Consider the following 24175-nt stretch of genomic DNA (forward strand, 5'->3'; position numbering starts at 1 on the left):
ATTGTGGCTTCTCCCTTGTCTTTGGATGTGGGGTATCTTTTTTGGTGAGTTCCAGTGTCTTCCTGTCGATGATTGTTCAGCAGTTAGTTGTGATTCCAGTGCTCTCACAAGAGGGAGTGAGAGCACGTCCTTCTACTCCACCATCTTGAACCGATCTCCTCTGATAGACTATTTTTTAGGGAAGTTTTGGTTTACAGAAAAATTGATCAGAAAGTATAGAGTGTTCCCATATACTGTTCTTCCCCCAGCTTTCCCTATTATTTTCATCTTGTATTAGTGGGGTACATTTGCTATAGTTGATGAATCAATATTAATATGTTATTATTATTTAAAGTCCCTAGTTTACATTAAGGTTCACTCTTTGTGTTATATGTTCTGTGGGTTTTGACAAATGTCACCATTACAGTGTCGTACAGAGTAGTTTCACTGCCCTAACAATCTCTGTGCTCCGTTTATTTGTCCCTCCCTCCCCCTGAATGCCTGGCAACCACTGTCTCCATAGTTCTGTGCTTTCCAGAATGTCACATGGTAGGACTTCTGCAGTAGGTAGACTTTTTAGGTGGGCTCCTTTCCCTTAGTAAGATGCATTTAAGGTTCCTCCATATCTTCTTATGGCTTGATAGCTCGTTTCTCATTATCACTGAATAATATTCCATTGTATGGATGTACCACAGTTTACTTATTCATTCATCTACTGAAAGACATTTTGGTTACTCTAAGTTTTGTCATTGTTAATTTCATAACATCTGGAAGGTAAGTGTCATAATTTGAGGGCAGACTTTAGAATCAGACTGAATGGCTCCAGATTCTGCCACTAGCTGGGTGATCTTAGAAAGTTATTTAATCTCTTTCACCTTCCTCCTCCAAGAAATGGGTGTATGAAAGGCCAGACTGCTGTCACACAGACACTACACTGCAATGGCTTAAGCGGCATAGCTATGTCTCTTGCAGGTAATAGCCCAGGTCGGGTGGGCTCCAGGTCAGCAGAGGGTGCTGTCACACTGGGCAAATTCAGGGACCCAGACCCACCATGTCAACCCCAGGCTTCCACAGTTGCTCTGGTGGTCCTGGGCCCTGCTAGATGGTGGGAGGTCAAGAGAGTGTGGGGGGTTCACTCACTCCCTTAACTGCCCTGGCCTGGACGTGGGGCACATGCCTCTTGCTCACACCCTGTTGGACAAAGCTTGGTCACGTGGTCTTACCTCACTGAAAGGGACGCTATCCATGTGTCCAGCTTTAAGTTTAATGATAGGAAAGGGAGACTAGAGTTTGGTGGGCAGCTGGCAGCCTCTGCCACGTGGTAGAACCTGCTTCACAAACCTACATAAGTTTGTGATGAGGATTAAATGAGAGGATTTGTGTAAAGCCCTTAGCTTAGTGCCTGATGCATAGTTAGTGCTTGATATATGTTAGTTTGTGCTATGACTACTCACGAGGAATTAAAGGGTCAGAGCACTTCTGAACTGGGGGCCTTTTGAAGTGATCTAGCTCATTGGATTTCACACTGTGTTCATTTGACCCCTTCCAGACCTCTCGGGGACCCTGGGGGGTGTTGAAAGATGAGTGGGGAGTCCAGCCCCCACCTGGTTTCAAACAGAGACACTCTTATGTCACCCAGTTCACATACAGGGCTCTAGGAAGATTCAATTGAAGAGAAGGGTCTGCAGCTTAAAAAAACTTAAAAACCACTTGTTGACCACTAGGGCGATCCCTGAAGTCACACAGCGGGGTCTTCCACTTCCCTCGTCTCAACCTTGTCTCTTGGTTGGGTGGTTCAGGGCTGGGCCCCAGCTTCATCAGGGCCACCAGAGGGGACACTAGCTGGGATGGCGACGGAGACAGAAGAGACAGGAAGACCAGCAGTCCTGAGAGGCCACGGGCTGAAGTCAGCCCAGAGCTTGTCCCCAGTCCACCAACTGCCTCCACCTCCAATTGTATGAGGACTTCCGAGACTGACTCTCCTGGCCTGGGGCTGGGCGGGCTGGAGCAGCCTCTGGCATCAGCAGGGTGCGCGAGTCCCAGGTGCGATGCACATTTCCCACCTGTGCTCGGGGAAGGGGCCTTGTTCCCAAGGTCAGGACTTTATATCTTTGCCTGGTACTTTCCATCCTGGCACGCTGGCCCCGTGTCCAGAGCCCCAGCCTATCCAGATGGTTCGGATCTGGCTCTACTCTCCTCAGCATTGGCTTTGTCTTCGGCCTCCCCGCCTCTGTGAAAGGGATGTGCTTGCTCCCTGCCCCATGCGCTACCGGGAGGCTGTGGGGCTGAGTATTAGGAGCGCGGGCTTGGTGTCCGCAGACCCGGGTTCGATCCTGGCTCATTTGCCTGTTGGTGTGTGTGACCTTCAGCGTCGCCTGATCTCCCAGGCGTTCAGGTTCTCACTTGAAAAATGGGGATAATAGTACCTTTTTCAGAGGGTTAGTGTGACGATTAAGCAAGATAATGTGTGGAAAGCCCTTAGAGGAAATCCTCAATAAATGATAGCTATTGTCAATTATTTGCCATCCTAGCCAAGAGAGAAAGTTTAAAATTCTAAAAAATGTAATAGTAATAGTAATAGTCTTGCTATAAAGACCCCAAAGGATATAAGTAAAAGTCTCTTTCCCGTCTTGTCTTCCCTTCTCCATCCACCCCCATATCTCTCCCCAGAGGTTACACTTCTTTTTTTTTTTTTATAAACTTAATTAACTAATTTATTTATTTTTGGCTGCATTGGGTCTTCACTGCTGCGCATGGGCTTTCTCTAGTTACGGCGAGTGGGGGCTACTCTTCGTTGTGGTGTACGGGCTTCTCATCACGGTGGATTCTCTTGTTGCAGAGCATGGGCTCTAGGCACGCGGGCTCAGTAGTTGTGGCTCATGGGCTCTAGAGCACAGGCTCAGTAGTTGTGGTGCACGGGTTTAGTTGCTCCACAGCATGTGGGATCTTCCTGGACCAGGGCTCGAAACTGTGTCCCCTGCATTGGCAGGCGGAGTCTTAACCACTGTGCCACCAGGGAAGCCCAAGGTTACACATCTTAAAAATTGTCTTTAATGAGCCACAGCCCCTAGGTTACAGTCAAGAAACCTTGTCAGTCTTTGCCTTATAAACTCTCTCACTGGCTGGCCCTGGTCCTTTCCTCTTTCACCTCCTGACAACCCTGCCCTGCCCCTCCCCTCCCCCTCTCCTCTTTCCTATTCCAACTCCACTGAACTGCTGGTCCAGATGCCATGTCTTTGCCTGTGCTGTTTCCTCTGCTTGAAGAGCTTGGCCTCCTTTTCTTCTCATCAAACTCCTACTTACTCTTCAAAACCCAGTCCACAGGTCTCTTTTCTTTATGAAACTGTCCTTGATTCTCCACCTCCCTTATCCACCACACCATCCTGCTGGATTGTCTGATACAGTTTTCTTGGCCCCCATGTGGCCAAAGTCTGCGCCAGGCCAGGGAGCTGGGTCTTAGCCTCTCCTCTCCCCCAAAGCCCAGGATGAGGCCTGTTCCAGAGCAGGTGATAGGGAAAGTCTTCGAAGGATTATGTTTCTTGTGGTTTACATTTACATATTAACCACAACCCTTTTCCTGGATCCAGTCTTGTGGTTCTATTTCCCTTTTGTCCCAGGGACCACTGAGCTAGGGTCAGCCCAGCCCTTTGACTCTGATGAAGCTGGTTCTCCCTGGAGGTGGTAGGCTGGGTAAATTTAATGAAGTTAATGGCCAGGGAGGGGTTTGCTCCACATAACAAACAGAGCATGATCTCTGTCTCTGAGATGAATGGAGGTTCCCTTAAGTGCAGCCATGGAGAGAGGAAGGAGGTGTTGGCATTTCTCCTCCCCTGCCGTGTCCCTTTGGAGAGAATAAGTAGGACAAGCTTCAGGCTCCTAAGGGCCTTTGTCTGCGGACCTCTCAGAATGGGACTGGTGCTTGTGACTGGGGTTTGGAAGCAGTATGAGCAGGTACAAAAGTCTAGAACCTACTGTCATAGACCCCGGCAGTTAAGTGGCAGCCGAATCCTCTGAAGAGCCTTCTGTAGCCCCTCTGACTTGGGGATGGAGAAAACCGGGTAGACAGATGCCTCTGTCTCTCTGTGTCACCTTGACCACTCTTTGGCTCTAGGACAGTTAATTTGCCTTCTGTTGCATTCTTCCCTTCCCCTGTCATTCCTGCCATTTCTGCACATCCTGACCCAGCTCGTATTTCAAGGCTCACTTCAAATATTCTCTCCTCCATGAAGCTTTCCCTGATTTTCTGCCTCTCTCTCCAAGCTAGGATGGATTTTTCCCTTTTTCAATTTCCAGGATACTTTTGGCTTTGATTCCCTCAAATAATTAATTAATTATTTAATTTTTTAAGTTATAAAAGAAATGCCTACTTATCTTAAAAGTCAAACAAAATAGGGATTTGTAAAAAAAAAAATTAAGAATTTGTTTCTTCCAATTTTCTTCCCTCTCCAATCCTGCCCCTCTCCCCAGTAATCCTTGTTAAGGGTTTGGAGAGTTCTTTTCATAGCCTTCTTTGTGATTCATGCTTACACACACACACACACACACACACACACACACACACACACACACACACACACACCCTGCGTAGACAGCTTCTGACATGGCTCCCAATGACCCTTACCTCCTGTATTCATGCCCTTGTGCATTCTCCTCTCCTTGAGTGTGAGCTGGACCTAGTGACTTGCTTCTAATGGATAGAATATGGCAACGTTGATACGATGTCGCTTCTGGCATTAGTAACAAGAGACTGTAACTTCTGCTTTCTTGGTATTCTCTCTCTGGCTCTTCTCATGGGCTTGTTCTGATAGAGAGAGCCACCTGGCAAGGAAGTGAGGGTGACTTCTGGGCACCCACCAGTGAGGAACTGAAGACCTCCATCCAAAAGTCCTGGAGAAGCCAAACCCTGACAACAACCATGTAAGTGAGCTTGGAAACAGATCCTTCCACAGTCAAGCCTTCAGATGACTGCAGCCCCGGCAGACACCTTGACTGCAGTCTCACCTGAGACTCTGAGCCAGAGGACCCAGCTAAGAAGTGCCTGGATTCTTGACCCATAGAAACTGTGAGATAATACATGTGTGTGTTTTCAAGCTGCTAAGCTTTGGGGCAATTTGTTATGCAACAATAGATAACAAACATCCCTTATGTGCTGGTGCTTTTATTTCTATAGGAGAAATTCATAATAGAGTTAGTGAAGAGTCAACAGGTATACACATTCTAACTGTTAACAGATGGACCTATATTTCTTCTAAAAGATTGTAGCAATTCCTGTTCTCTCCAGCCTTTGCCCTTACATATTCATCAGAACCAAATATTATCAATCATTTACAATTTTTGCTACTCCAGTGGGTGAAAAAGGCATCTTATTTTTGTTATCATTTGCATTTCCTTTACTACTAGGGAGGCTGAGCATTTTTACTTATATTTATTGTCCATATGTATTTCATTAGGCAAACACTTATTAAACCCCTACTGTGTGCCAGGTTCTATTATTAAGATATTAATAGGACATGGGCCTTGCCTTCAAAGAGCTCACAGATCAGTGGGGAAGATGAACATATGTAAATATATATAATAGCATGGTAAGTGCTGAAATGCATATTTGCATCCAATGTTCTGGAAACACAGAAGTAAAAGACACCAAAATTTCCTAGGGTTGCTTGAGAAGATAGGTGGAGAAATGGGCATTTGAATAGGGTATTGAAGGAAGTGTAGAAGTTTGTCCAATGGAGAAGAGTACAGCATGGGCAAAGACCCAGAGACATGAACAAGTTGGTGTTCAGCAGGCTGGTATAGAGGAGATAGAGTGATGGAAGAGGAGGAGGAATGCGGCTGGAGCTGGTCAGTTATGGCTGATTGTGAAGATTCAGATGCTGGGCTCAGGCATTTGGACGCCATCATGCAGGCACTTGGGAGCCCCTGAAGATTTTTCAGCAGAAGAGTGACATGATGGATTGACACCATTGGGTGTATTGGTGCACCTGCCACATCTCACTGATGAGAGGACATGCCCCCTTAGGGTCTGTATCAGTTTCATTTCCATGTCCTTCCCAGCACCCAGCAGGCATCCACACATATTTGTGGACTGAATGAAAAAAATGGGTCCAGACCCGCAGATGGGACTGGCCAATGCTGGCTGAAAATACTGTGTGGCTTTGACTCGAGAGCCTTGGTTGGGACAGGTGGGATTCAGGAAGCAAGAGGAGAGGTGCTGGTGTTAAAAGATGATCCAGGACCACGAAAACCTCCCCCATGCCCAGGACCCAGACCTATATGCGTTCCCTGCAACTGACTGCCGCCTGGAGCGCTCTTGCTGCTGACCACACACACACACACACACACACACACACGCACACGGCTTCTCTCTATCCTGCTCCTTAGAGATGCCCTGAGGCATCGGCCCCAATAGACAGATGGTTTCCTTCTTCTCCTTTGCCTGGGCGTCTTCTGCTTCCCAACTAGCCATGATGGAGGTGGGAACCGTGCTCCTCATTGTATTTTTAATAAGACTAAATGTTCTCGAGGAGGAAAGAGAATGAGCTAAAAGGAGCCCTTGATATTTCTCTTGTGCAACAGCCCTCCCCTGACAAATGTAGTTCTTCCCCTTGTGCATGAACCCCAAACGATTTTCCCTCCGTCAGAATCCCTCAGGCGTTGCCAGCCTCCTAATGGTAACTTATGGGGCGCACTGGGATCCTGTTGTTAGAGGGGCTGCCAATGGCCTGGGCATATCTATGACCCACCCACGGCAGGTTTAGAACAATTCTGCCAATAATAATAAAAGCTACCATCTATTAAGTGCCTACTATGTGCCAGGCACTGTGCTCAGTGCTGTACATATGTCATCTGGTTCAGCCCTCACTAGTCCTGTGACATCTGTACAGGCAGACCTCGTTTTACTATGCTTTGCAGATGTTGCGTTTTTTACAAATGGAAGGTTCATGGCGACTCTGCATCGAGCAAATCTGCCGGTGCCATTTTTCCAGCAGCATTTGCTCACTTCATGTCCCTGTGTTGCATTTTGGTAATTCCTGCAATATTTCATGAACTATCCTTCAATAAAAAAAAATGTAGACATCTCAAATAAAATATTAGCTAACTGAATTTTAAAACAAAAATTATATGGCAGTGAAGCTACTCTGTATGATACTATCATGGTGGAGACGTCATCATAAATTTGTCCAAACCTATAGAATATACAACACCAAGGGTGAGCCCTGATAGAAACTATGAACTGTGGATGATAACGATGTGCCGATGCAGGATCCTCAACTGTAACAAATGCACCACTCTGGTCGGGGAGGCGACACCTGTGCGAGCTCACGGGGTATGTGGGAAATCTCTGTACCCTCTGCCCAACTTTGCTGTGAACCCAAAACTGCTTTAAAAAATAGTGTATTAAAATTTTTTCGTTATTATTATACTTGTTATGGTGATCTGTAGTCAGTGATCTTTGACGTTACTATTGAAAAAAGATTACAACTCGCTGAAGGCTCAGATCATGGTTAGTATTGTTTAGCAATAAAGTATTTTAAAATTAAGGTATGTACATTGTTTTTTCAGACATAATGCTTTTGTACACTTAATAGACTATAGTATAGTGTAAATATACCTTTAATATGCACCAGGTAACCAAAAAAATTCATATGACACTCTTTATTTCAATATTTACTTTACTGCTGTGGTCTGGGACTGAACCTTCAATATCTCCAAGGTCTGCCTGTGCTTTTATTAACCCCACTTTACAAGCGTGGAAACAGAGGCTCAGTGAAGTTAAGTACCCAGGTCAATGCAATCCCGACACTAGGGAGAGGGGCCAGGTCTTAACAGCCTCAGTATGGAAGCCCAGTGCCCTGCAGATTCCCATCCAGGCTTTAACCAATTCAAACCCTCCATTGTGGGTTCTCGTCGTGTGCCTTAAAGGAATGTGACTTCAGATGGTGCCAAGCTGGCCACTGGTACAGTGTTTCCACGTGAGTCTCTCCTCATGGGCACAGGGTTAAGGGGTTGGGTTCCTGCCCTGGAGTTTCATTCAGAGGAATATGAACAAATGGGGATAGTCTGAGCCAGCAGTCTTGGTGAGCTCTCTTATCCCTCAGCTAAAAGGCACAAGGGTGTAATCTGGAGCTGAGTGTTAGATGACAGGAACCTGGTCCCTGGAGAGTGTCCTGGAGGCCGGAGACTAGATTCTGGAATCACGATCAGGTGGTCTTTCCTAGGCAGTGGGCATGCCAGGTGGGTTGGCAGGAGAGGCTCAGAGGGTCTTTGGGGGGCAGTCATCTTTGTCTTCACCTGTTTCTTATTTAGCTTTTCCTTCTCTCCTCTCCTCTCTGCCCTCTTCCTTGTCCTCTTCTTTCAATATGAAAATAACATTATTTTTCTGAACATAAAATTTCATGCTCCTTGTAAAAAGATCAGACACTATAAAAGTGTGAAGACAAAGGTAAAAATAACCCATAATCCCCACCATCCAGAAGTGGACCCCACGACATTTTGGTGTGTAGACATTCAGACTTGTTCCATCTTTGCCTGGATGGAGTCAGATTAAACAAACTGGATTTCATCTGAGCTTCTTACTTTACAGTAGACCATAATCACCTCTCAGCAATATCTATAGATCTGCCTTGTCATTTTATGTGCTGTATGGGCTTTCATTTTTTGATGGATCATCACTTATTTAGATCTTATTGGTAGTATGTCTTTCTTTAAAAAAATGGATGTGTGTGTCCCAAGGAACTAGTTACGGCAACTTCTCACGTGCTTCTACTACACGTCTTTCATCTTGTCCCTCTCTAACCTGCCCCTGGACTGAGGACCCTAGGGTTCAAGGTGGACAAAGGAGAGGAAGGAGAGGCTCAGTGTCTTCACTGACCAGGGGAGGGGGACCATGAAAGAGAGGGAGAGAGAGAGCATCTGGGTACCAAGCTGGCAGGACTCCTGGGCGTGGGCGAAGGGGACATAGGGAGGCCTTGCTTATGTGGGCAGCAGTGCTTTGGGTGATGGACAGAGTTTTCTTGGGTAACCTGATAAGCTAGATGAAAACAAATCCCTGGCCCACGAAGGAATGAGATGTCAAACTTCCATTCATCCATCAAACATGAATCTACATCCATTCCATATGTCAGGCTCGGTGCCAGGCACTGGAGGTATGGAATCAAATAAATCACGGCTGTAAAAAGATTCTTGGGAACAGAGGGAAAGGAAGGATTGTGACCTCTCTGGGGTGTTTGGGAAGAAGGCATTTGAATCAGGTGGGGAGTGGAGAGGAGAGGAGGGCTGGAAATACTAACTGGAAGAATAAATAGCGTATACAGGCAGTGAGGTGGAAAAGCAGAACCCGTGACTGACGTGTAGGTGGGAGTGAGGAGGAGAGGGATGGTAGAAGGAAATTAATTGATTAAGGCTGATTAGGGCCGTACCTTGAAGGGTTTTGAATGTCAAATGTCACGCTAAAGAATTTATCCTATAGGCTTTTGGGGAGCCATTGCAGGATTGGGGGCATGTAAAAGAGCTGATTCCACAAAGATCCTGGCCACTCTCATGGAAGAAACTGGGGCCAGGGGACCAGTATAGGGCTCTGCATGGCCTGTGGGAGAGATGGGGAGGGATCAAGCACATGTCCTGGGGGTGGAGACCATGGGGGCCATTAGAGGAGGAGCTAATGAGAGAGAGGGGACTGGATTTAGTTTGGAGTAGGTGTGGGGCATGGGGAGAGGGAGAGGGAGGAAGCAAGGATGAGGGCAGATCTCTGACTGTGCAGGGTGGGAAGCTCAGAGAACAAGGGTAGTGGGAGGGGTCAGGGTGAGATTGGGACACAGACAAGGCAGCCGGGATTTTGCTGCCCTCTCTCGTGGGCTGCCTAGGGCAGGAGGAGTTAGCAATGGATCAGTCTTGTTCTGTGTTTTGCTTTTAGATTGTCACAGACTCAGAGGCATACTGTCAAGGGGGCCTTGGAGATCACCCCACCCACCTCCACATATTATGGAAGAGGAAACTGAGACCCAGAGAGGGGAGCGACAGGCCCAAGGTCACACAGCAAGTCACTGGAAATGTTGGGGCCACATCCCAGGTGCAGTGAGTCCCAGGACGGGCTAGTCCCATCCCACTAGGCACCGTGACCAGGTGCAGAAGCAGCTGTGGGCTATGGAGCCAGGCACACCTGGCTTGGAATCTGGGCTCTGCTACTAGCCAGCGACCTTGGGCAGGTCCATCAATCCCTCTGAGTCACAGTTTCCTCATCTTGAGTGTAGGGCTAACAATCCTTGGCCTGCAGAGTAGTCACACAGACTGAATGAGACACAGGAGAAAGATGCCTTGCCTTATGCCTTAACGAAGGTTGCTTCTCTACTCCTTTCTCTCTTCAAAGCTCGGCCTCATCATTTCCACTTTCCCATCTCTGGGCCAATCTTTCCACTCTTAACTAAGATCTTACAAATTTCCTGAATTGGCCAGGATTCAAATTAACGTAAACTTCATACCTTTAGCTTAACTTCTCTGGGACTCAGTGTTCTTATCTGTAAAATGGGGGAAGATCCTGCCTACTTCCCAGGATTTTGCGGGGTTTAAAGGAGACAAGGCAGGTAAGGCATCTAGCACAATGGCCAGCCTGAGGCACATGCTTCACGTCATCTCAACATCTCTGGACAGCGATCTGAACTCCCGGGCGGCATGGGAGAAGCTGTGCATGCCCTCGGCGGGGCCACTCCTGCATCAGAAATACTGGCAAGCTTGAGCGTGGTATTTCACGGGACCCTCCAGGGTGCCCCGAAGCAGTTCGAAAAGGTTGATTTAAGAGGCGCCTTCTCTTTGCTGTATCTCTTTTTAACTTATTTTGCTTTGATTTTTCCATTTGCTACTAAGCATGTATGAGTTACCTGCCTCTGTGATCTGTACATTAACTATGACTGACTGTTCAGCGTGAGGAGGAGGCTGTGTTGATTCATTTCTCCCCCCCCTTTCTGTTGATGAAAACAAGGCTTTTCACATTCATTGGGTTACTATGCAGTCTATTTTTATTTTTTCCTGTCTCAATAGGAAGGGATTTTTGGGTGGTGAGTGACCTTGGACAAGGTGGGTCAACCCCCTGGACTCGTGGATTAGCATTTTGAATTTGATAGGCATGAAAAACATCTGCTATGTTGTCTGCTTTAAAGAGCAATCTGGAGCCTGCGCTCTAGAGCCCACGTGCCACAACTACTGAAGCCCGCGCACCTAGAGCCCATGCTCTGCAACAAGAGAAGCCACCGCAATGAGAAGCTGGCACAGCGCAATGAAGAGTACCCCCCGCTCGCCGCAACTAGAGAAAGCCCACGTGCAGCAATGAAGACCCAACGCAGCCAAAAGTGAAAAAAAAAAAAAAACAAAGAGCAATCTACCTTCTCACACTGAGAATAAAAGCCAAAATCCTTGGCTTTGTCCCATTCTCAGGGCCTTTGCATGTGCTGTTTCCTCTGCCAGGAATGTTCTTCTCTCAGAGTCCTATATCTTCTTGCTTCTTTATTTCTTAATAATTATTGTTTATAGTATTACAATATTGTAAATGTTATCAATATTTTTAAGGCTCTAGTGTGTTTTTATTAGAATTAGATTAGAATTGTGTGCAGTTGTAATCCTATCATACGTAAAATATACAGTAACATTCATGTACCTGATACTAAAATAACTTACAGGTAAATTCTAACACAACACAGAATAGGTCTACCTCTATTAACAGTAAAAAACAAAACCAGTCCTGCTGGGCCCAGTGGCTTGGGAGCCGAGTACCTGCCCTGATAGCACTGAGCACTGAGGAAGAGAGCAGGGCCACCTGGGTCCCCATGTGTCAACTTCTTGCCTTTTGAGTCTTACCAGAAAGAACTGCCAATCTCAACAACCAAGAATTCCCAATCTCCCTGCCCTCAGCTTCTGAGGCTGGCGGTCCAGAGTTGACAGTGGCTTAACTGGGTGATGTCAGAATTGCAGCCACATGCATCTTAGCTCCTCAGCTTGGAGCACCTGCTTGCCTATGAATTTTGAAGCCATGGGTTATGGGGGAGGGCTTTATAAATTTGCAGAGGATCCTCCCTAGCTGTGGGCCCAGCACTACCTGTCTCCTGGGCCTGTTGCCCCCAGTGGTTCAATGTGCCTGGCAGTACCTCGGTGTGGAGTCAATACTGGACTTGGAGTTTGAATACCTGGACAATGTTTAGGCTCTGACACCTGCTTGCTGGGTAACTTGGGGCAAGTTACTCAGCATATCTGGTCCCCGTTCCTCCATCTCTAAAACTGCCTTGCTTTGAAAGGGCTGTTGTGAGGATTTCATGTGGTAAAGTAAGTCAGAGCTTCTCCAACTTTTCCACCAAAGCCAAACCTAATGGCAAAAGAGAGTAAACAGGTACCCTGGGGGTTTGAGGGTGTAGCTTAAAGCAGCCTGCCACAAGTTCACAATTTATCTGAAGTCTTACTGTAGCTTAAAATTTTATGTGCATTTTGCATTCTGTTCCATAAGATACCCACGTTGTTTCTTTTAACACAAAGACAGTGTTTTAAGTTATTTACCAGTGGGTAATTTTAATGCCAGCAAGATGGGCCATGTGTGTCACGTGGCTCTGCAAATTCTCTGGCCCATGGATGGGAGCCCCCCAGGGGCTATGCACCCCAGTTTAAGAAGTATTTGTGTACAAAAAGTGCTCTGGAGAAAGCAAAAAATGTTACAAAAAGGTCAGAGATTTTAATGTTGGCGGTAATGGGAAGAGGAATAGTGAGCAAGACGGATGGAGGAAGAAGAAAAAGAAGGGCAGGCAGAGATGGAGGAGTGGAAATGGGGGCTGGGTGGTTGTCAGGCTGTGAATGGAAACCCTGGATGGACCAGGCTTCAATGTTGGTTCCTAGATCTTGCCCATCGTCCTGCTGGGTACACCTCCTCTCTCCCTCAGTTTAGAGGGAGGAGACCTCCAAGCCTCTGTGGTCTATAAATCCCAGAGGGTTTATGTAAAAATTCGGGTGGATTTGGGGTCAGTTCCTAGGGACTGGTCAGCAGGCACAGGAGCTGGACTCCACCCTGGCACTGCTAGGGTCTCCTGTCCTTCCCTACTGGGTGACCAAGGCTCTTGACAGCACTAAACAGACTCTTACCTGTTCCCTGGCACAGTGAGCCATATACTCATCCACTCCTTTGGCTTAGGGTGTCTTTCCTCCAATTGCCATCCTCCCCAGAGTGTCTTCTTTAGCGCTGCGGGTTGGCTCTCCATATTCCTTTAATGGCATAGGGTGTGATATCCCTCCAGCAACCACCCAAAATCCTCATTACAGACCCTTCGTGTAAATACTCCCAGGAGAGCCACAGCAATGTCCCAGAATCCCTCAGGTGGGTATGCAGATTAGGCTCCACATTAACCTGGGCTAAAGAATGAGCAAAACTTCTTTAGTTTCTTTTTCTGCTCCTCTTGGTATCTTTTCAAAATTGCAAAGCTCCCATGCAGAAATATGCGCACTGTACAATAATACAAAATGTCTGAAAGCAAATATTTCCAAAGAATTGTGGGAGTGCAAGCAAACACCTTCTTTTCTTCCTCTGTTATTTCTGGGCAAAAGCAGATAATGAGTTACCCTTTTCACAATCAATGTGCAGTGGATTTTTGGCTACATTATTCGGAGCAAATATAAACAGGGTAAGTTAAAGGCATAGATAATTACAAAATAAAATTGGGATATGTGAAGCTTAAAACTCTTAATTTTAAACTACTCCTCGCAATCGGCCAGAACTTGATCCTCTGTAATTCTTTGCAAATAGCGTTTGCATTTTATTATTGAATGTGTTTTATAGTGGCGTAGGATGATATTCGGCTCATGTTTTTGCATAAATATAATAAAAGGAGGCTTCCCAGTGAACATAGATTTGGGAAATAGTGTTTACTTATTTCTCTCAATTCAAAAGAGTGTGAACTGGAAATTTTTTGTTTCAGTAATTTTTTTTTTTTTAAACACAAAGACTGTGTATTGTTTCTTTCCACAAAGAACACAAGCCAATCCGGGGACAATTATGGTTTTGTATTTCTCTCTGGGGAGCCCTGGCCCATACTATGAACTTGCGAATCAGCAAACAAGGCTCTGAGCTGCCCAGATGGGCTGTGGACTTGCCATGGAGATGACACAGAGCCAGGGTTTGGGGCTCAGGACAGGCAGCCTCTCTCCCCCTGGAGCAGGCAGACCCGGGAGAACCTCCAGAGGGTGAGGGTGTTGTGGAATAGAGGCCGAGGAGGGGGCGGGCGAGAAGCGTGTGCTAGACCAAAGGTATGAGCCAGACACTTCTACCACTTTTCTTTGTGCTTATCTAGTCCTTCCAGAGACCTGCTGAGGTTATAAGGAGGGGAGATTCTGATTTCCGGTGGGCCCTGGAATCTCAAGAGGCCACTTTGGGTCTAGAGCAGGTAGGAGACTCTAAGGAAATGGCAAGGAGTCTGGAGTCAGCCAAATCTAAGCCTGATCTGAATCCTTTCTCTGCCACTCACTAGCTCTTTGCGTTAGAGGCTTCACTTCTTTGAGCCTCAGTTGACTCATCTGCAGAATGGGATGCTAACTGGACTTACTTCAAAAGATTGCTGTAAAGTTTTGTTGGAGAAAAAAAAAAAGAGAAACCACTTTGCTCAATGCCTGGCCTATATTACTGAGTATTGTGGTTAGTTCAAGCTGAGATGCAACACCCACACTCAATGGATGTGATAGTTCTGGACTTGGACTTCAGTCTGCCTTGCGTTAGAATTAGTTATTTATGTCTGTCTTGATTATAGTTAAGGTAATCAAGGGTTGGGGCATAGGGTTGGGGCAGACTTAGCCCAACTCAAGTGCCTCAGATACTCAGTAATTGCGGTTTGAATTTAATTTCTCTTTTAAACCAGTCACTTCTGCCCTATTTTGTGCCTTCCCTTTGTGAAGGGTGGTTCTGCCTGGGGGTGGGGGTGAGGGTGGGTGGGTCCACGTTGGCTGTTTTCCTTTTAGAATACTCTTCCTGCAATATGTACTTATTACCACCAGGTGGCGGTAGAGTCCCAGACCGCTTTTGGAAGCCAGAACACAGCAGAGAATTTCCATCCTTGGGATCCATTTAAAAATGGATTTCTATGGGCTTCCCTGGTGGCACAGTGGTTAAGAATCCACCTGCCAATGCAGGGGACACAGGTTCAAGCCCTGGTCTGGGAAGAGCCCTGCTCACCACAACTAGAGAAAGCCCACATGCAGCAATGAAGACCCAATGCAGCCAAAAGTAAATAAATAAAATAAATAAATTAAAAATGGATTTCTATTTATTAAACCAGTTCAGTGAGATTAACCTACTCACCACCCCAGCTTTAAGGATGGCAAGGTAGTGAGACAAAATACAAAGTGTTTGGTGCACTCAATTATCTTTTCTTAACTCATCCTTAAAGAGCGTCTGATCGAGTGCTTCCATTCCTTTAGGGAAGGCTTTCTCCTCCTTACACACAAGTTTGCTCCATTTGGTCTTACCACTCCCTGGAGTTTCCTCCTGTTCTTGCTTATATTCACTCACTCAGCCAACATTTACTGTTCCTCTGCTCTGAGCCAGGCCCCATGAGGGATGCTCTGACCTCAGGAAGCTCACGGCCTTGCGGGGAGGGCAGGGTTATGGAAACAGCAGGAGGTCACAAACCCAAATGCTCACAGAGTCCAGGCAGGTAACAGAGATGAGTGAAGCAGGTCTGGAGTAAGAAGAACAGGGAGTTGGGGGTCTTTGGCCATCTGGAGACTTGGGGCTCATCTAAAGAGGGGCACCTACCACTCAGCTCCACCTGATTGTTGCCAGATCTTCCTATTCTTCAAGAGAAATTACTGTATTGATTTTTAAAATATAAAATTACTTACTTAAATCTGTTGCTGAGCCAGACTTGGCTCTTGAGCTGTGAGTTTGAGACTGTGAAAGAGAGACACCAGTACGGGGTGATAGGGCAGTAAGGAAGTCATGTCCAGGAGGCTGCAGGGGCCCAGAGGAGGGTGTCTCAGCTCTGCCCGGAGCATACGTTCATTCATTCATTCAGCAATTACTGGTTGCCTTCCTATCATGTGCAGAGTTCTGTGCCGAATGCATGGGATTCATGATAAGCCCAGCTCCCCTTTCATGGGGCACAGCAGGGGGGACAGATGTCTAACACTGTGTCACGCTATTTATGGTTTGGTTGTAAACTGGTGTTATCTTAAGGACTGGTGTGCCGTGCAATTAGAGTCTGAGGATGAGTCAGGGAGGGCTTCCCTGAGGAAGTGATGTTTAGTCTGAGATCTGGAGGATAACTAGGAGTTTATCTTATTCATTTACCAGGCCAGCCATATCTTCCCCTAGAGGTGAACTAAAAGCCCATTGGGGGAGGGTCTAGCTCGGGTAGGGTCGTGGTCTGGAGAAAGGACCGTTTCTCAGGCAGGAGTCCCAGATGGTCAGTGTTGGATCCTTTTCCTCCCTTGGAATGCGCTGGACAGAGCAGCAGTCCACTGGGGATGAGAAGAGGGACGAGAGAGGTTTCTGCTGCTCTGATCTGGGGCACCTACTGCGGAGGAGAGTACCTGGGAGGGGCTGGGAGGAGCAACCAGCTCCTTCAAAGAACCGAGAGAGGGTCCCCGGTCAGTGTTTTGGGAAGGAGGACGGGGCAGAGATGGAAGCATTGACCCCTGGCTCCCAGGGCAAGGAGATTCCAGGTTCTGTGATGAGTGGCGCTCATAATGGAGCCGAAAGCTGAGGACGGGGAGGGTAAGGATGCTCAAGGCCCACAGCTGCGCCAAGAGGGCTCAGAAGTTGGGGTACACAGTACCCCCAAGTTTGATGTATGGGAGAGAGAACCCACCAGATCTGGCTGCATATCCTGTTTCCCCGCTGACGAGTTGTGCTATCTGGGGCAAATCACTTCAACTTCCTGAGCCTCAGTGTCCTCATTTATGATGGACATTTTACGCTCTGGGTGATGGACTGGGGTGATGCCATAGGATCATCAGTATAAGGGCCTCTCCCCGGGCCTGGCCCACAGCTGATGGTCAGTATATCTGCGTTCTCCCCTTCTTCCCTTCTCAGTGGTACCACTGCTGGCAGGAAGTTCCTGCCTTCTGCTGTCCTCACATCCACCAATCCAGAACTTGGGTTTCTATCCCCAAGTCCTCAAGGTCACAAGGGACATCCTCAAGGTCAAAGGTCTCCACTCCCACCCATACCTCCTCTCCACCCTCAGCCTCATCTGGACCTTATCCTGACCACGTTTTTTGCACATCTCTTTAGAAAACAGACTAAACATTCAAGAGAAGACACAACCATACATTTTCCAGTATGTTCTCTTCAGAACTGAGAAAAATAAGTCCATGCTCATCTCCAGCCTGGGACGTCTGGGACAGTGGGTGGTAGAAGGAGGTTCAGCCTCACCCTGGCTCTGACATCCCCCCTCTGTGTGACCTTGGCAGGAAAAAACATATGTAAGTGAAACACTTCGGGAATGCTACTGTTTGTATTGTGTAGAATATAACGATCAGGAGCTTTTCCTTGGCATTTTCCTACTTTTTTCTGTTGAAGTGGAGGCCTTGGGTCGTTTCCACCCATCTGATTGTTTAATGAGCACCATCTCCATCAGTCCGTGAGCCAGCGCCCTAAGCTTCACCTCGGCTCGGCTGTGTAAGGCTCCAGGGTGAAGGCAGGAACAGGAGATGATCCTGCTGGAAACTCCCCTCAAGGACGTTCTTTGAAGATCGGCCGGAGTTCAATGTCGGGTCCTCAGCTTGTTGCTTGTGGGACTGGGGGCATTCAGCTGCCCTGCCCTGACCCTCACCCCTCAGCGAGGTCTTAAGATTATTGTAGATACAACGCCTCATGCCTGGCATGTGGGAAGCTCCCATCAGGCACTCAGTGGGCCACTGTTATCACTAGGAATTGTTATTTATAAATGAAATTGTGCGTGTGAAGCACATGCCCGTGCCTGACCCAGAGTAGCTATTTATCATCATCCTGCTTGTGGTCACCATAAACAGTGCACACAACATGCTTGGGGGAGGTTCAGAGGTGGTCCTCAGTAAAGATTTTTAGAAAGTCCTGGGGGGTTCTGATTGTAAACCAGTCTCTGAGGGCCTCTGCCTGCCGAGGGTTGAGCGCGTAGTGGTGTGGATGCTACTGCAGATCAGAAAACTGGGGAGCCCCAAGCTGCAGTGTCCCTTTTAGTAACTCCTGGGCATGAAGATGCCGTCCTCTCCACCATCCGAGCTCCCTTCTCCTCCCTGGCTCCTCCGAGCCCTGGGTCTGGGCGGATGCGCGGCTCCAGCACGGCCAACTTCTCTGGGCTGTCCTCAAAGCCTCCTTGCTCCTCCCGCCCCACGGCCGTCCTCAGGTGGACAAGCTCTTGCAGCCTCTGGCTTCAATCTGGAACAGAGCGCACCCGAGGCCCTGACTTCGCACCCAGGATCTAGGCTTGGGGAGGGCCCCTCTGGCCTCTGAAGCCCGCCCCCCCCTCCGTCCCTGTCCCCCAACCCTGGCTCAGAGTGAATCCCCAGCTTCCAGGTGCTGGAACAAATCTTGGCCTGAACTCTGAGGACCTACGGGTGTGTGCTCAGGGTCCCTGTTTGTCTTCCCAGGAGGCCCCGGGCAAGTAGGTCGTGCTGCTAGACCGCGCCCCGGCCCTCTTCAGGTGGATGCACGCACGTTCACACACACCTACACCCCCTATCGTGTGCATGCACGTATGTGAATACACACCCCTGGGCGCTTATCCTTCCTTACACACTGCAGGTATCATACACCTCCTGCCCTTCCTCGGGGACACGCATTTGCAGTCACACCCGTGCACACACGAAGGGCTGAGTCCCCCCGGACACCGCTCTCCACACCCCCCCCCAAGCGCAGACACATGAAAATACGCCTCGCACGTCTGCGTGACCCTCCCCACTCACCCCAGAACGAAGCAACCCCAGCACACCCCCTCCTCCCAAACTCAGCTCTGGACGGGCAGAACACCCCCTAAGTGCTCAGACACCCCAGCCACGCACTGCTGTTCGGCCCCTCACTCGGGGGCCCTTCACGAGCACGCTTATGAAAACATTCCTCCCGTGATGGAGTGCTTCCTTTGGGCCTCTTCGGCTTGTAACAGATTAAAGGCAAACTGGGCCTCGCACGTCTGCGTGACCCTCCCCACTCACCCCAGAACGAAGCAACCCCAGCACACCCCCTCCTCCCAAACTCAGCTCTGGACGGGCAGAACACCCCCTAAGTGCTCAGACACCCCAGCCACGCACTGCTGTTCGGCCCCTCACTCGGGGGCCCTTCACGAGCACGCTTATGAAAACATTCCTCCCGTGATGGAGTGCTTCCTTTGGGCCTCTTCGGCTTGTAACAGATTAAAGGCAAACTGGTATTTGTCACGGGGAAGTGCACCCAGTTGTGCTGGAAAATGGACTATTTGATGAGTGTGAGAACTTGAGCAAGTCACAGAGGGGAGAGCCTGTGTTATTGCAGACTGCCAGGCCGAAGTGGCCGTCGCCAGCGTTATCGGCTGTGGCAGGCGTCACCTCCAGCTGAAAGGATCCCATTACGGCAAGTAATGGCTTAATCACAGCCAGTTTGTAACAGAGATGACCTCTCTGTGCCCCGCTGGCCTCCCCGATGGATGGTACCGTTCTACACCGTGACTAACAGCGCTCCGTTCTGCTCTCCTGCCAAAGGGCTACTGGGCCCAGCCGGGACACCGAATCAGGCAGCGATCAGGGGAGGCTGCAGGCAGGAGCAAGGGCAAGAACGGGGAGAGGAGAAGGGTGCTGAGACCATGGGCCCCGTCGGCTTGAGCAGGCGGGGAAACTGAGACCCGGAGAGGATGCCTCACAAGGGCCCTGTCTTGACTTCTTTTCACTCCCTACCTTTTCGCAGAACCTTGCACTTTAAAGCAGAAAGCTAGTGAGCAAGGGCTTCCATCTGGTGGGTGCTAGAATCTGTGTTTGGCGCTTTCCACACCTTATCGTGCTCCAGCCCTAGGAGGTATGGTATTATCATGGTCCCACTTTACAGATGAGGAAACTGAGGCTCGAAAGGAACAACACTTGACTAGTCCAAGATCACAGAGCAGGTAAGTAACAAGACTGGGAATTGGCCTCAGGGCTGTGAGCCCTGAAGTCAGCGTTCTTGGCCGTTATGTCCGGAGAGCCTCCCATCAGCTCTCCGTAGCCTCGTGCCTTTGGGGGGGGTCCCAGCACCATCCTCCTTCCCAAGCAGGGCAGGAGCTGTGTGTTCCGCGCCCGTGTGTTCACATGCCAGGGAGACCTCTGTTTTCTGCCTGGAGGCTGTGTGTGCCAGACGGTCACCATCCACCCACAGCTTTCCTGAGCATCACTTAGGTTCAGCCCTTGTCCCTCCAGCTGCCTGCAGTCCCTCAGCCCTGCCCTGAACAGGAGTGGTGAGCACACTGGCGTGCAGAGGCCATGGGGAGGTGTTCCCCTTATATCTTGAAGGCAAAGATGGCAGGCTGGCTGTGGGGCTTCCCAAAGGTCCCCAGCATGGTAGCCAGCTGTAGTGGGGCCCTGAAGGTCACTTCAGCTGCAGCCCAAGGTCAGGAACTCCCTGGTGAGCACAGGAGGCTGCTCTTTGCTTCTGCCCAGACCCTGTGTCCCTGGGACTGACTCTAAGGGAATCCCGGGGTTCAGGATTCCAGGGCACCACCCCCTTTCCTTCATGGGGTCCTGCCTGTGCCACTGGGCCAGTTACCCAGCAGAGTCCTGGTTGGAACATCTGGAGACTCGAGCAGGAGGATAAAAGGGCCCTTCCTTCCCTGCCTTCGTTTAGGTCTTCAGGATCACATTCAGTGCCCGGAGAAGAGGTTGGAGCTTAGGCAGATTTGGGGTTGAGCCCTGGTTCCACCACTTACCTGGACAAGTCTCCTTATCTCCCTGAGCCTCAGTTTGCTCACCTGTGCAACACCTAAACCTACCTCATAGAGGTGGGAGGGTTAGAGGACATCACATGTGTGTAGTATTGAAAGTGAGCCTGCGACCTGGTCAGGACCAGCTAAGATGTGAAACACTTTCAGCAAAGCTCCCTGGAGAGAGGCCAGATGGTGGCTGAGTTGGATCCCAAGAGTGTGGTCTGTGTGCTCTTGATAACCCACAATGAGGTGGTGATGACAATGGTAGTTAACACTTGTTGAAATCGTACTGTGTGACGGGCACTAGTGCCTCCCACAGATTTCTCGTTTAATCCTCCCCAAACTCTAAGCCATAAGTAACCTATTATTGTTTCCATTTTAGAGATGAGGCAAATGAGGTTAGGGGCCTGGTCAGTGTCACATAGCTAGAAAATGGAGCTCCTGGTACAGTACAGACATCCACTGTCTGGCTGAGAGTCTGTGCCTTAACTGGCGCTCTCTACCACGTTGGGGACACTTGGAAAGCCCTACAGCCAGCCTGCCCTCTTTGCCTTCGAGATATAATGGGCACACCTCCCCATTATATCTGGTGAGCGCACCAGTGCGCTCACCGTTCCTGTTCAGGGCAGGGGTGAGGGACTGCGGACAGCTGGAGGGACGAGGGCTGAACTTAAGTGATGTTCAGGAAAGCTCTGGGGCCAGCGAGAGGAGGGGGCATGGTGGGAGGCCCTGACCCTGAGAAGCTGGCTGAGGAGCTGCAGAGAGAGCAGGTTGGGAGAGTCAAGAAATGGGGCTACTGGGAATGTAAATTGGTGCAGCCACCGTGGAAAACAGCGTGGAGGTTCCTTAAAAGGCTGAAAATAGAGCTACCACGTGATCCAGCAATCCCACTCCTGAGCATGTATCCGGAAAAGACGAAAGCTCTAATTAGAAAAGATACATGCACCCCAATATTCATAGCAGCACTATTTACAATGGCCAAGACATGGATGCAACCTAGGTGTCCATCAACAGATGAACGGATAAAGAAGATGTGAGATATATATATATATATATACATACACACAGAATGAAATGTTACTCAGCCATAAAAAGAGTGAAATAATGGCCTTTGCAGCAACATGGATGGGCCTAGACACCTAAGTGAAGTCAGACAGAGAAAGACAAATATTATATGATATCACTTACATGTGGAATCTAAAAAAATGATACAAATGAACTTATTTACAAAACAGAAACAGACTCACAGACATAGAAAACAAACTTATGGTTATCAAAGAGAAAGGGGGGGATGTGTTGAATATATTAGGAGTAGGGGCTTAACAGACGTACACTACCACATGTAAAATAGATAAACAACAGGGATTTACTGTAGAGCACAAGGAACTCTATTCAATATCTTGTAATAAACTGTAATGGAATAGAATCGAAAAATAAAAAGAATACAGATATATACATATATATGTATAACTGAATCATTTTGCTGTACACCTGAAACTAACATAATATTGTAAATCAACTATACTTCAATTAAAAAAAAAAGAAATGGGGTGCTCTTTTTCACAGAGGTGCTCTTTTTCACAGGCTGGTCTCGGCCAGTATGCTTGTCTGCAAGGTTCCCTGAGACAGGGCTGCTGCTACTGACAGCAGGGAAGCAGACACTGAGTTTCATTTACTTGGCAACGTTTATTCAAGGAATATTTATTTATTTATTTATTTATTGCGGTACGCGGGCCTCTCACTGCTGTGGCCTCTCCCGTTGCGGAGCACAGGCTCCGGACGCGCAGGCTCAGCGGCCACGGCTCACGGGCCCTGCCGCTCCGCGGCACGTGGGATCTTCCCGGACCGGGGCACGAACCCGCGTCCCCTGCATCGGCAGGCGGACTCTCAACCACTGCGCCACCAGGGAAGCCCTCAAGGAATATTTATTAAGTGCCTACTATGTATCAGGCACTGGGCCAAGCAGCCATTGAGTTTCATTCACTTAGCAACATTTATTCAACAAATATTTATCAAGTGCCCACTAGGTACTCGCTGGATGCAATGGTGAGCTAGACAGACATCATTCCTTCCTTCCTGGAGGTGAGCCCTGGAGATGCAAAGAAATACCAGCTCAGCGCACTCAGGAGTGTTCGTTGAGGACGTACTCTTGTGCCAGGGACGGGTGCATCCCCTCCCGTCATCCTCCTAACAACTCCATGAGGAGATATTAGAGTGATGCCTGTGTTTTCAAATGAGGAAGCGGAGTCTCAGAGAGCTTAAGTGACTTGCCCAAGGTTGCACAGCTGACAAGTGATGGAGCTGAGCCTTGAGCCCAGATCTGCTGGAAGCTTGTGCTTTTCACAGCTACCTACGTGGCTCTGCTCTCTTGTCTACTGGCAATGTTCCTGCTCATCTGGGGCCCCACTGGGCAGTGGGGTTGAGACTGGGGGCAGCCCTGCCCTCTCCACCTGGAGAGCTGCTTTCTTCCCTCCCTCCCACCTCTCCCCCCATCCCCCAGCTTCCCCCAGCTCCCACTGTCTGGGCCTTGCCTGCTCTGCAGTGGGGGAGAGATTATTCTCATGCTAATTGCAAAACTAATTGTTCTTATTGCAAAATCCATTATATAGTATATTTATATTGCAGATAATGAGCTGTTTGGATTAAATAGCTTCACTAAAAGTCAATAAAAAGAAATGTGCTTCACTCTTCCTCCCCTCATTTTTCACCGGCACCGTTAACACAGCCGTCCTTCTCCCTGAAGGCTGGAATTCATTAAAACGCCTGTAGCGGCAAGGGGGTGTCGCTCTTGTCTCTGTGTGGTTTTCCCCTTCTCTTTGAAAAGGCATTGGGAGGAGAGGGTTGGAAGACAAGACGCAGGTTCTTTCCCTGGTTTTAGTGACAGGGGTGACTGACCAAGGAAAGTGCATCGTAATTTCTAGCAGAATCGAAGAGCGTGGTATCTCCAGAACAAAACCTGGGGCTTGATGGGGGTGGGGTGTGTGTTGGGGATGGGTGGGGACCGAGGAATGAGCTGTCAGTCACTGCCACCCCTCAAAGGGGTGGAGGAAATAGCCAAAGGCCTCAGTGCTGGGTTCTGCAGGATGAAGGCCGTCTATGGGGCCTGGCTTGGGGACAGGAATGAGAGAGAGGGAAGACAGCCTGGGTCATGTTTTTTTTTTTTTTTTTTTTTTTGGTACGCGGGCCTCTCACTGCTGTGGCCCCTCCCGTTGCGGAGCACAGGCTCCGGACGCGCAGGCCCAGCGGCCACGGCTCACGGGTCCAGCCGCTCCGCGGCATGCGGGACCCTCCCGGACCGGGGCACGAACCCGTGTCCCCTGCATCGGCAGGCGGAC

Source organism: Physeter macrocephalus, chromosome 3 (genome assembly GCF_002837175.3).
Source record: "Physeter macrocephalus isolate SW-GA chromosome 3, ASM283717v5, whole genome shotgun sequence".
Taxonomy (NCBI): Eukaryota; Metazoa; Chordata; class Mammalia; order Artiodactyla; family Physeteridae; genus Physeter; species Physeter macrocephalus.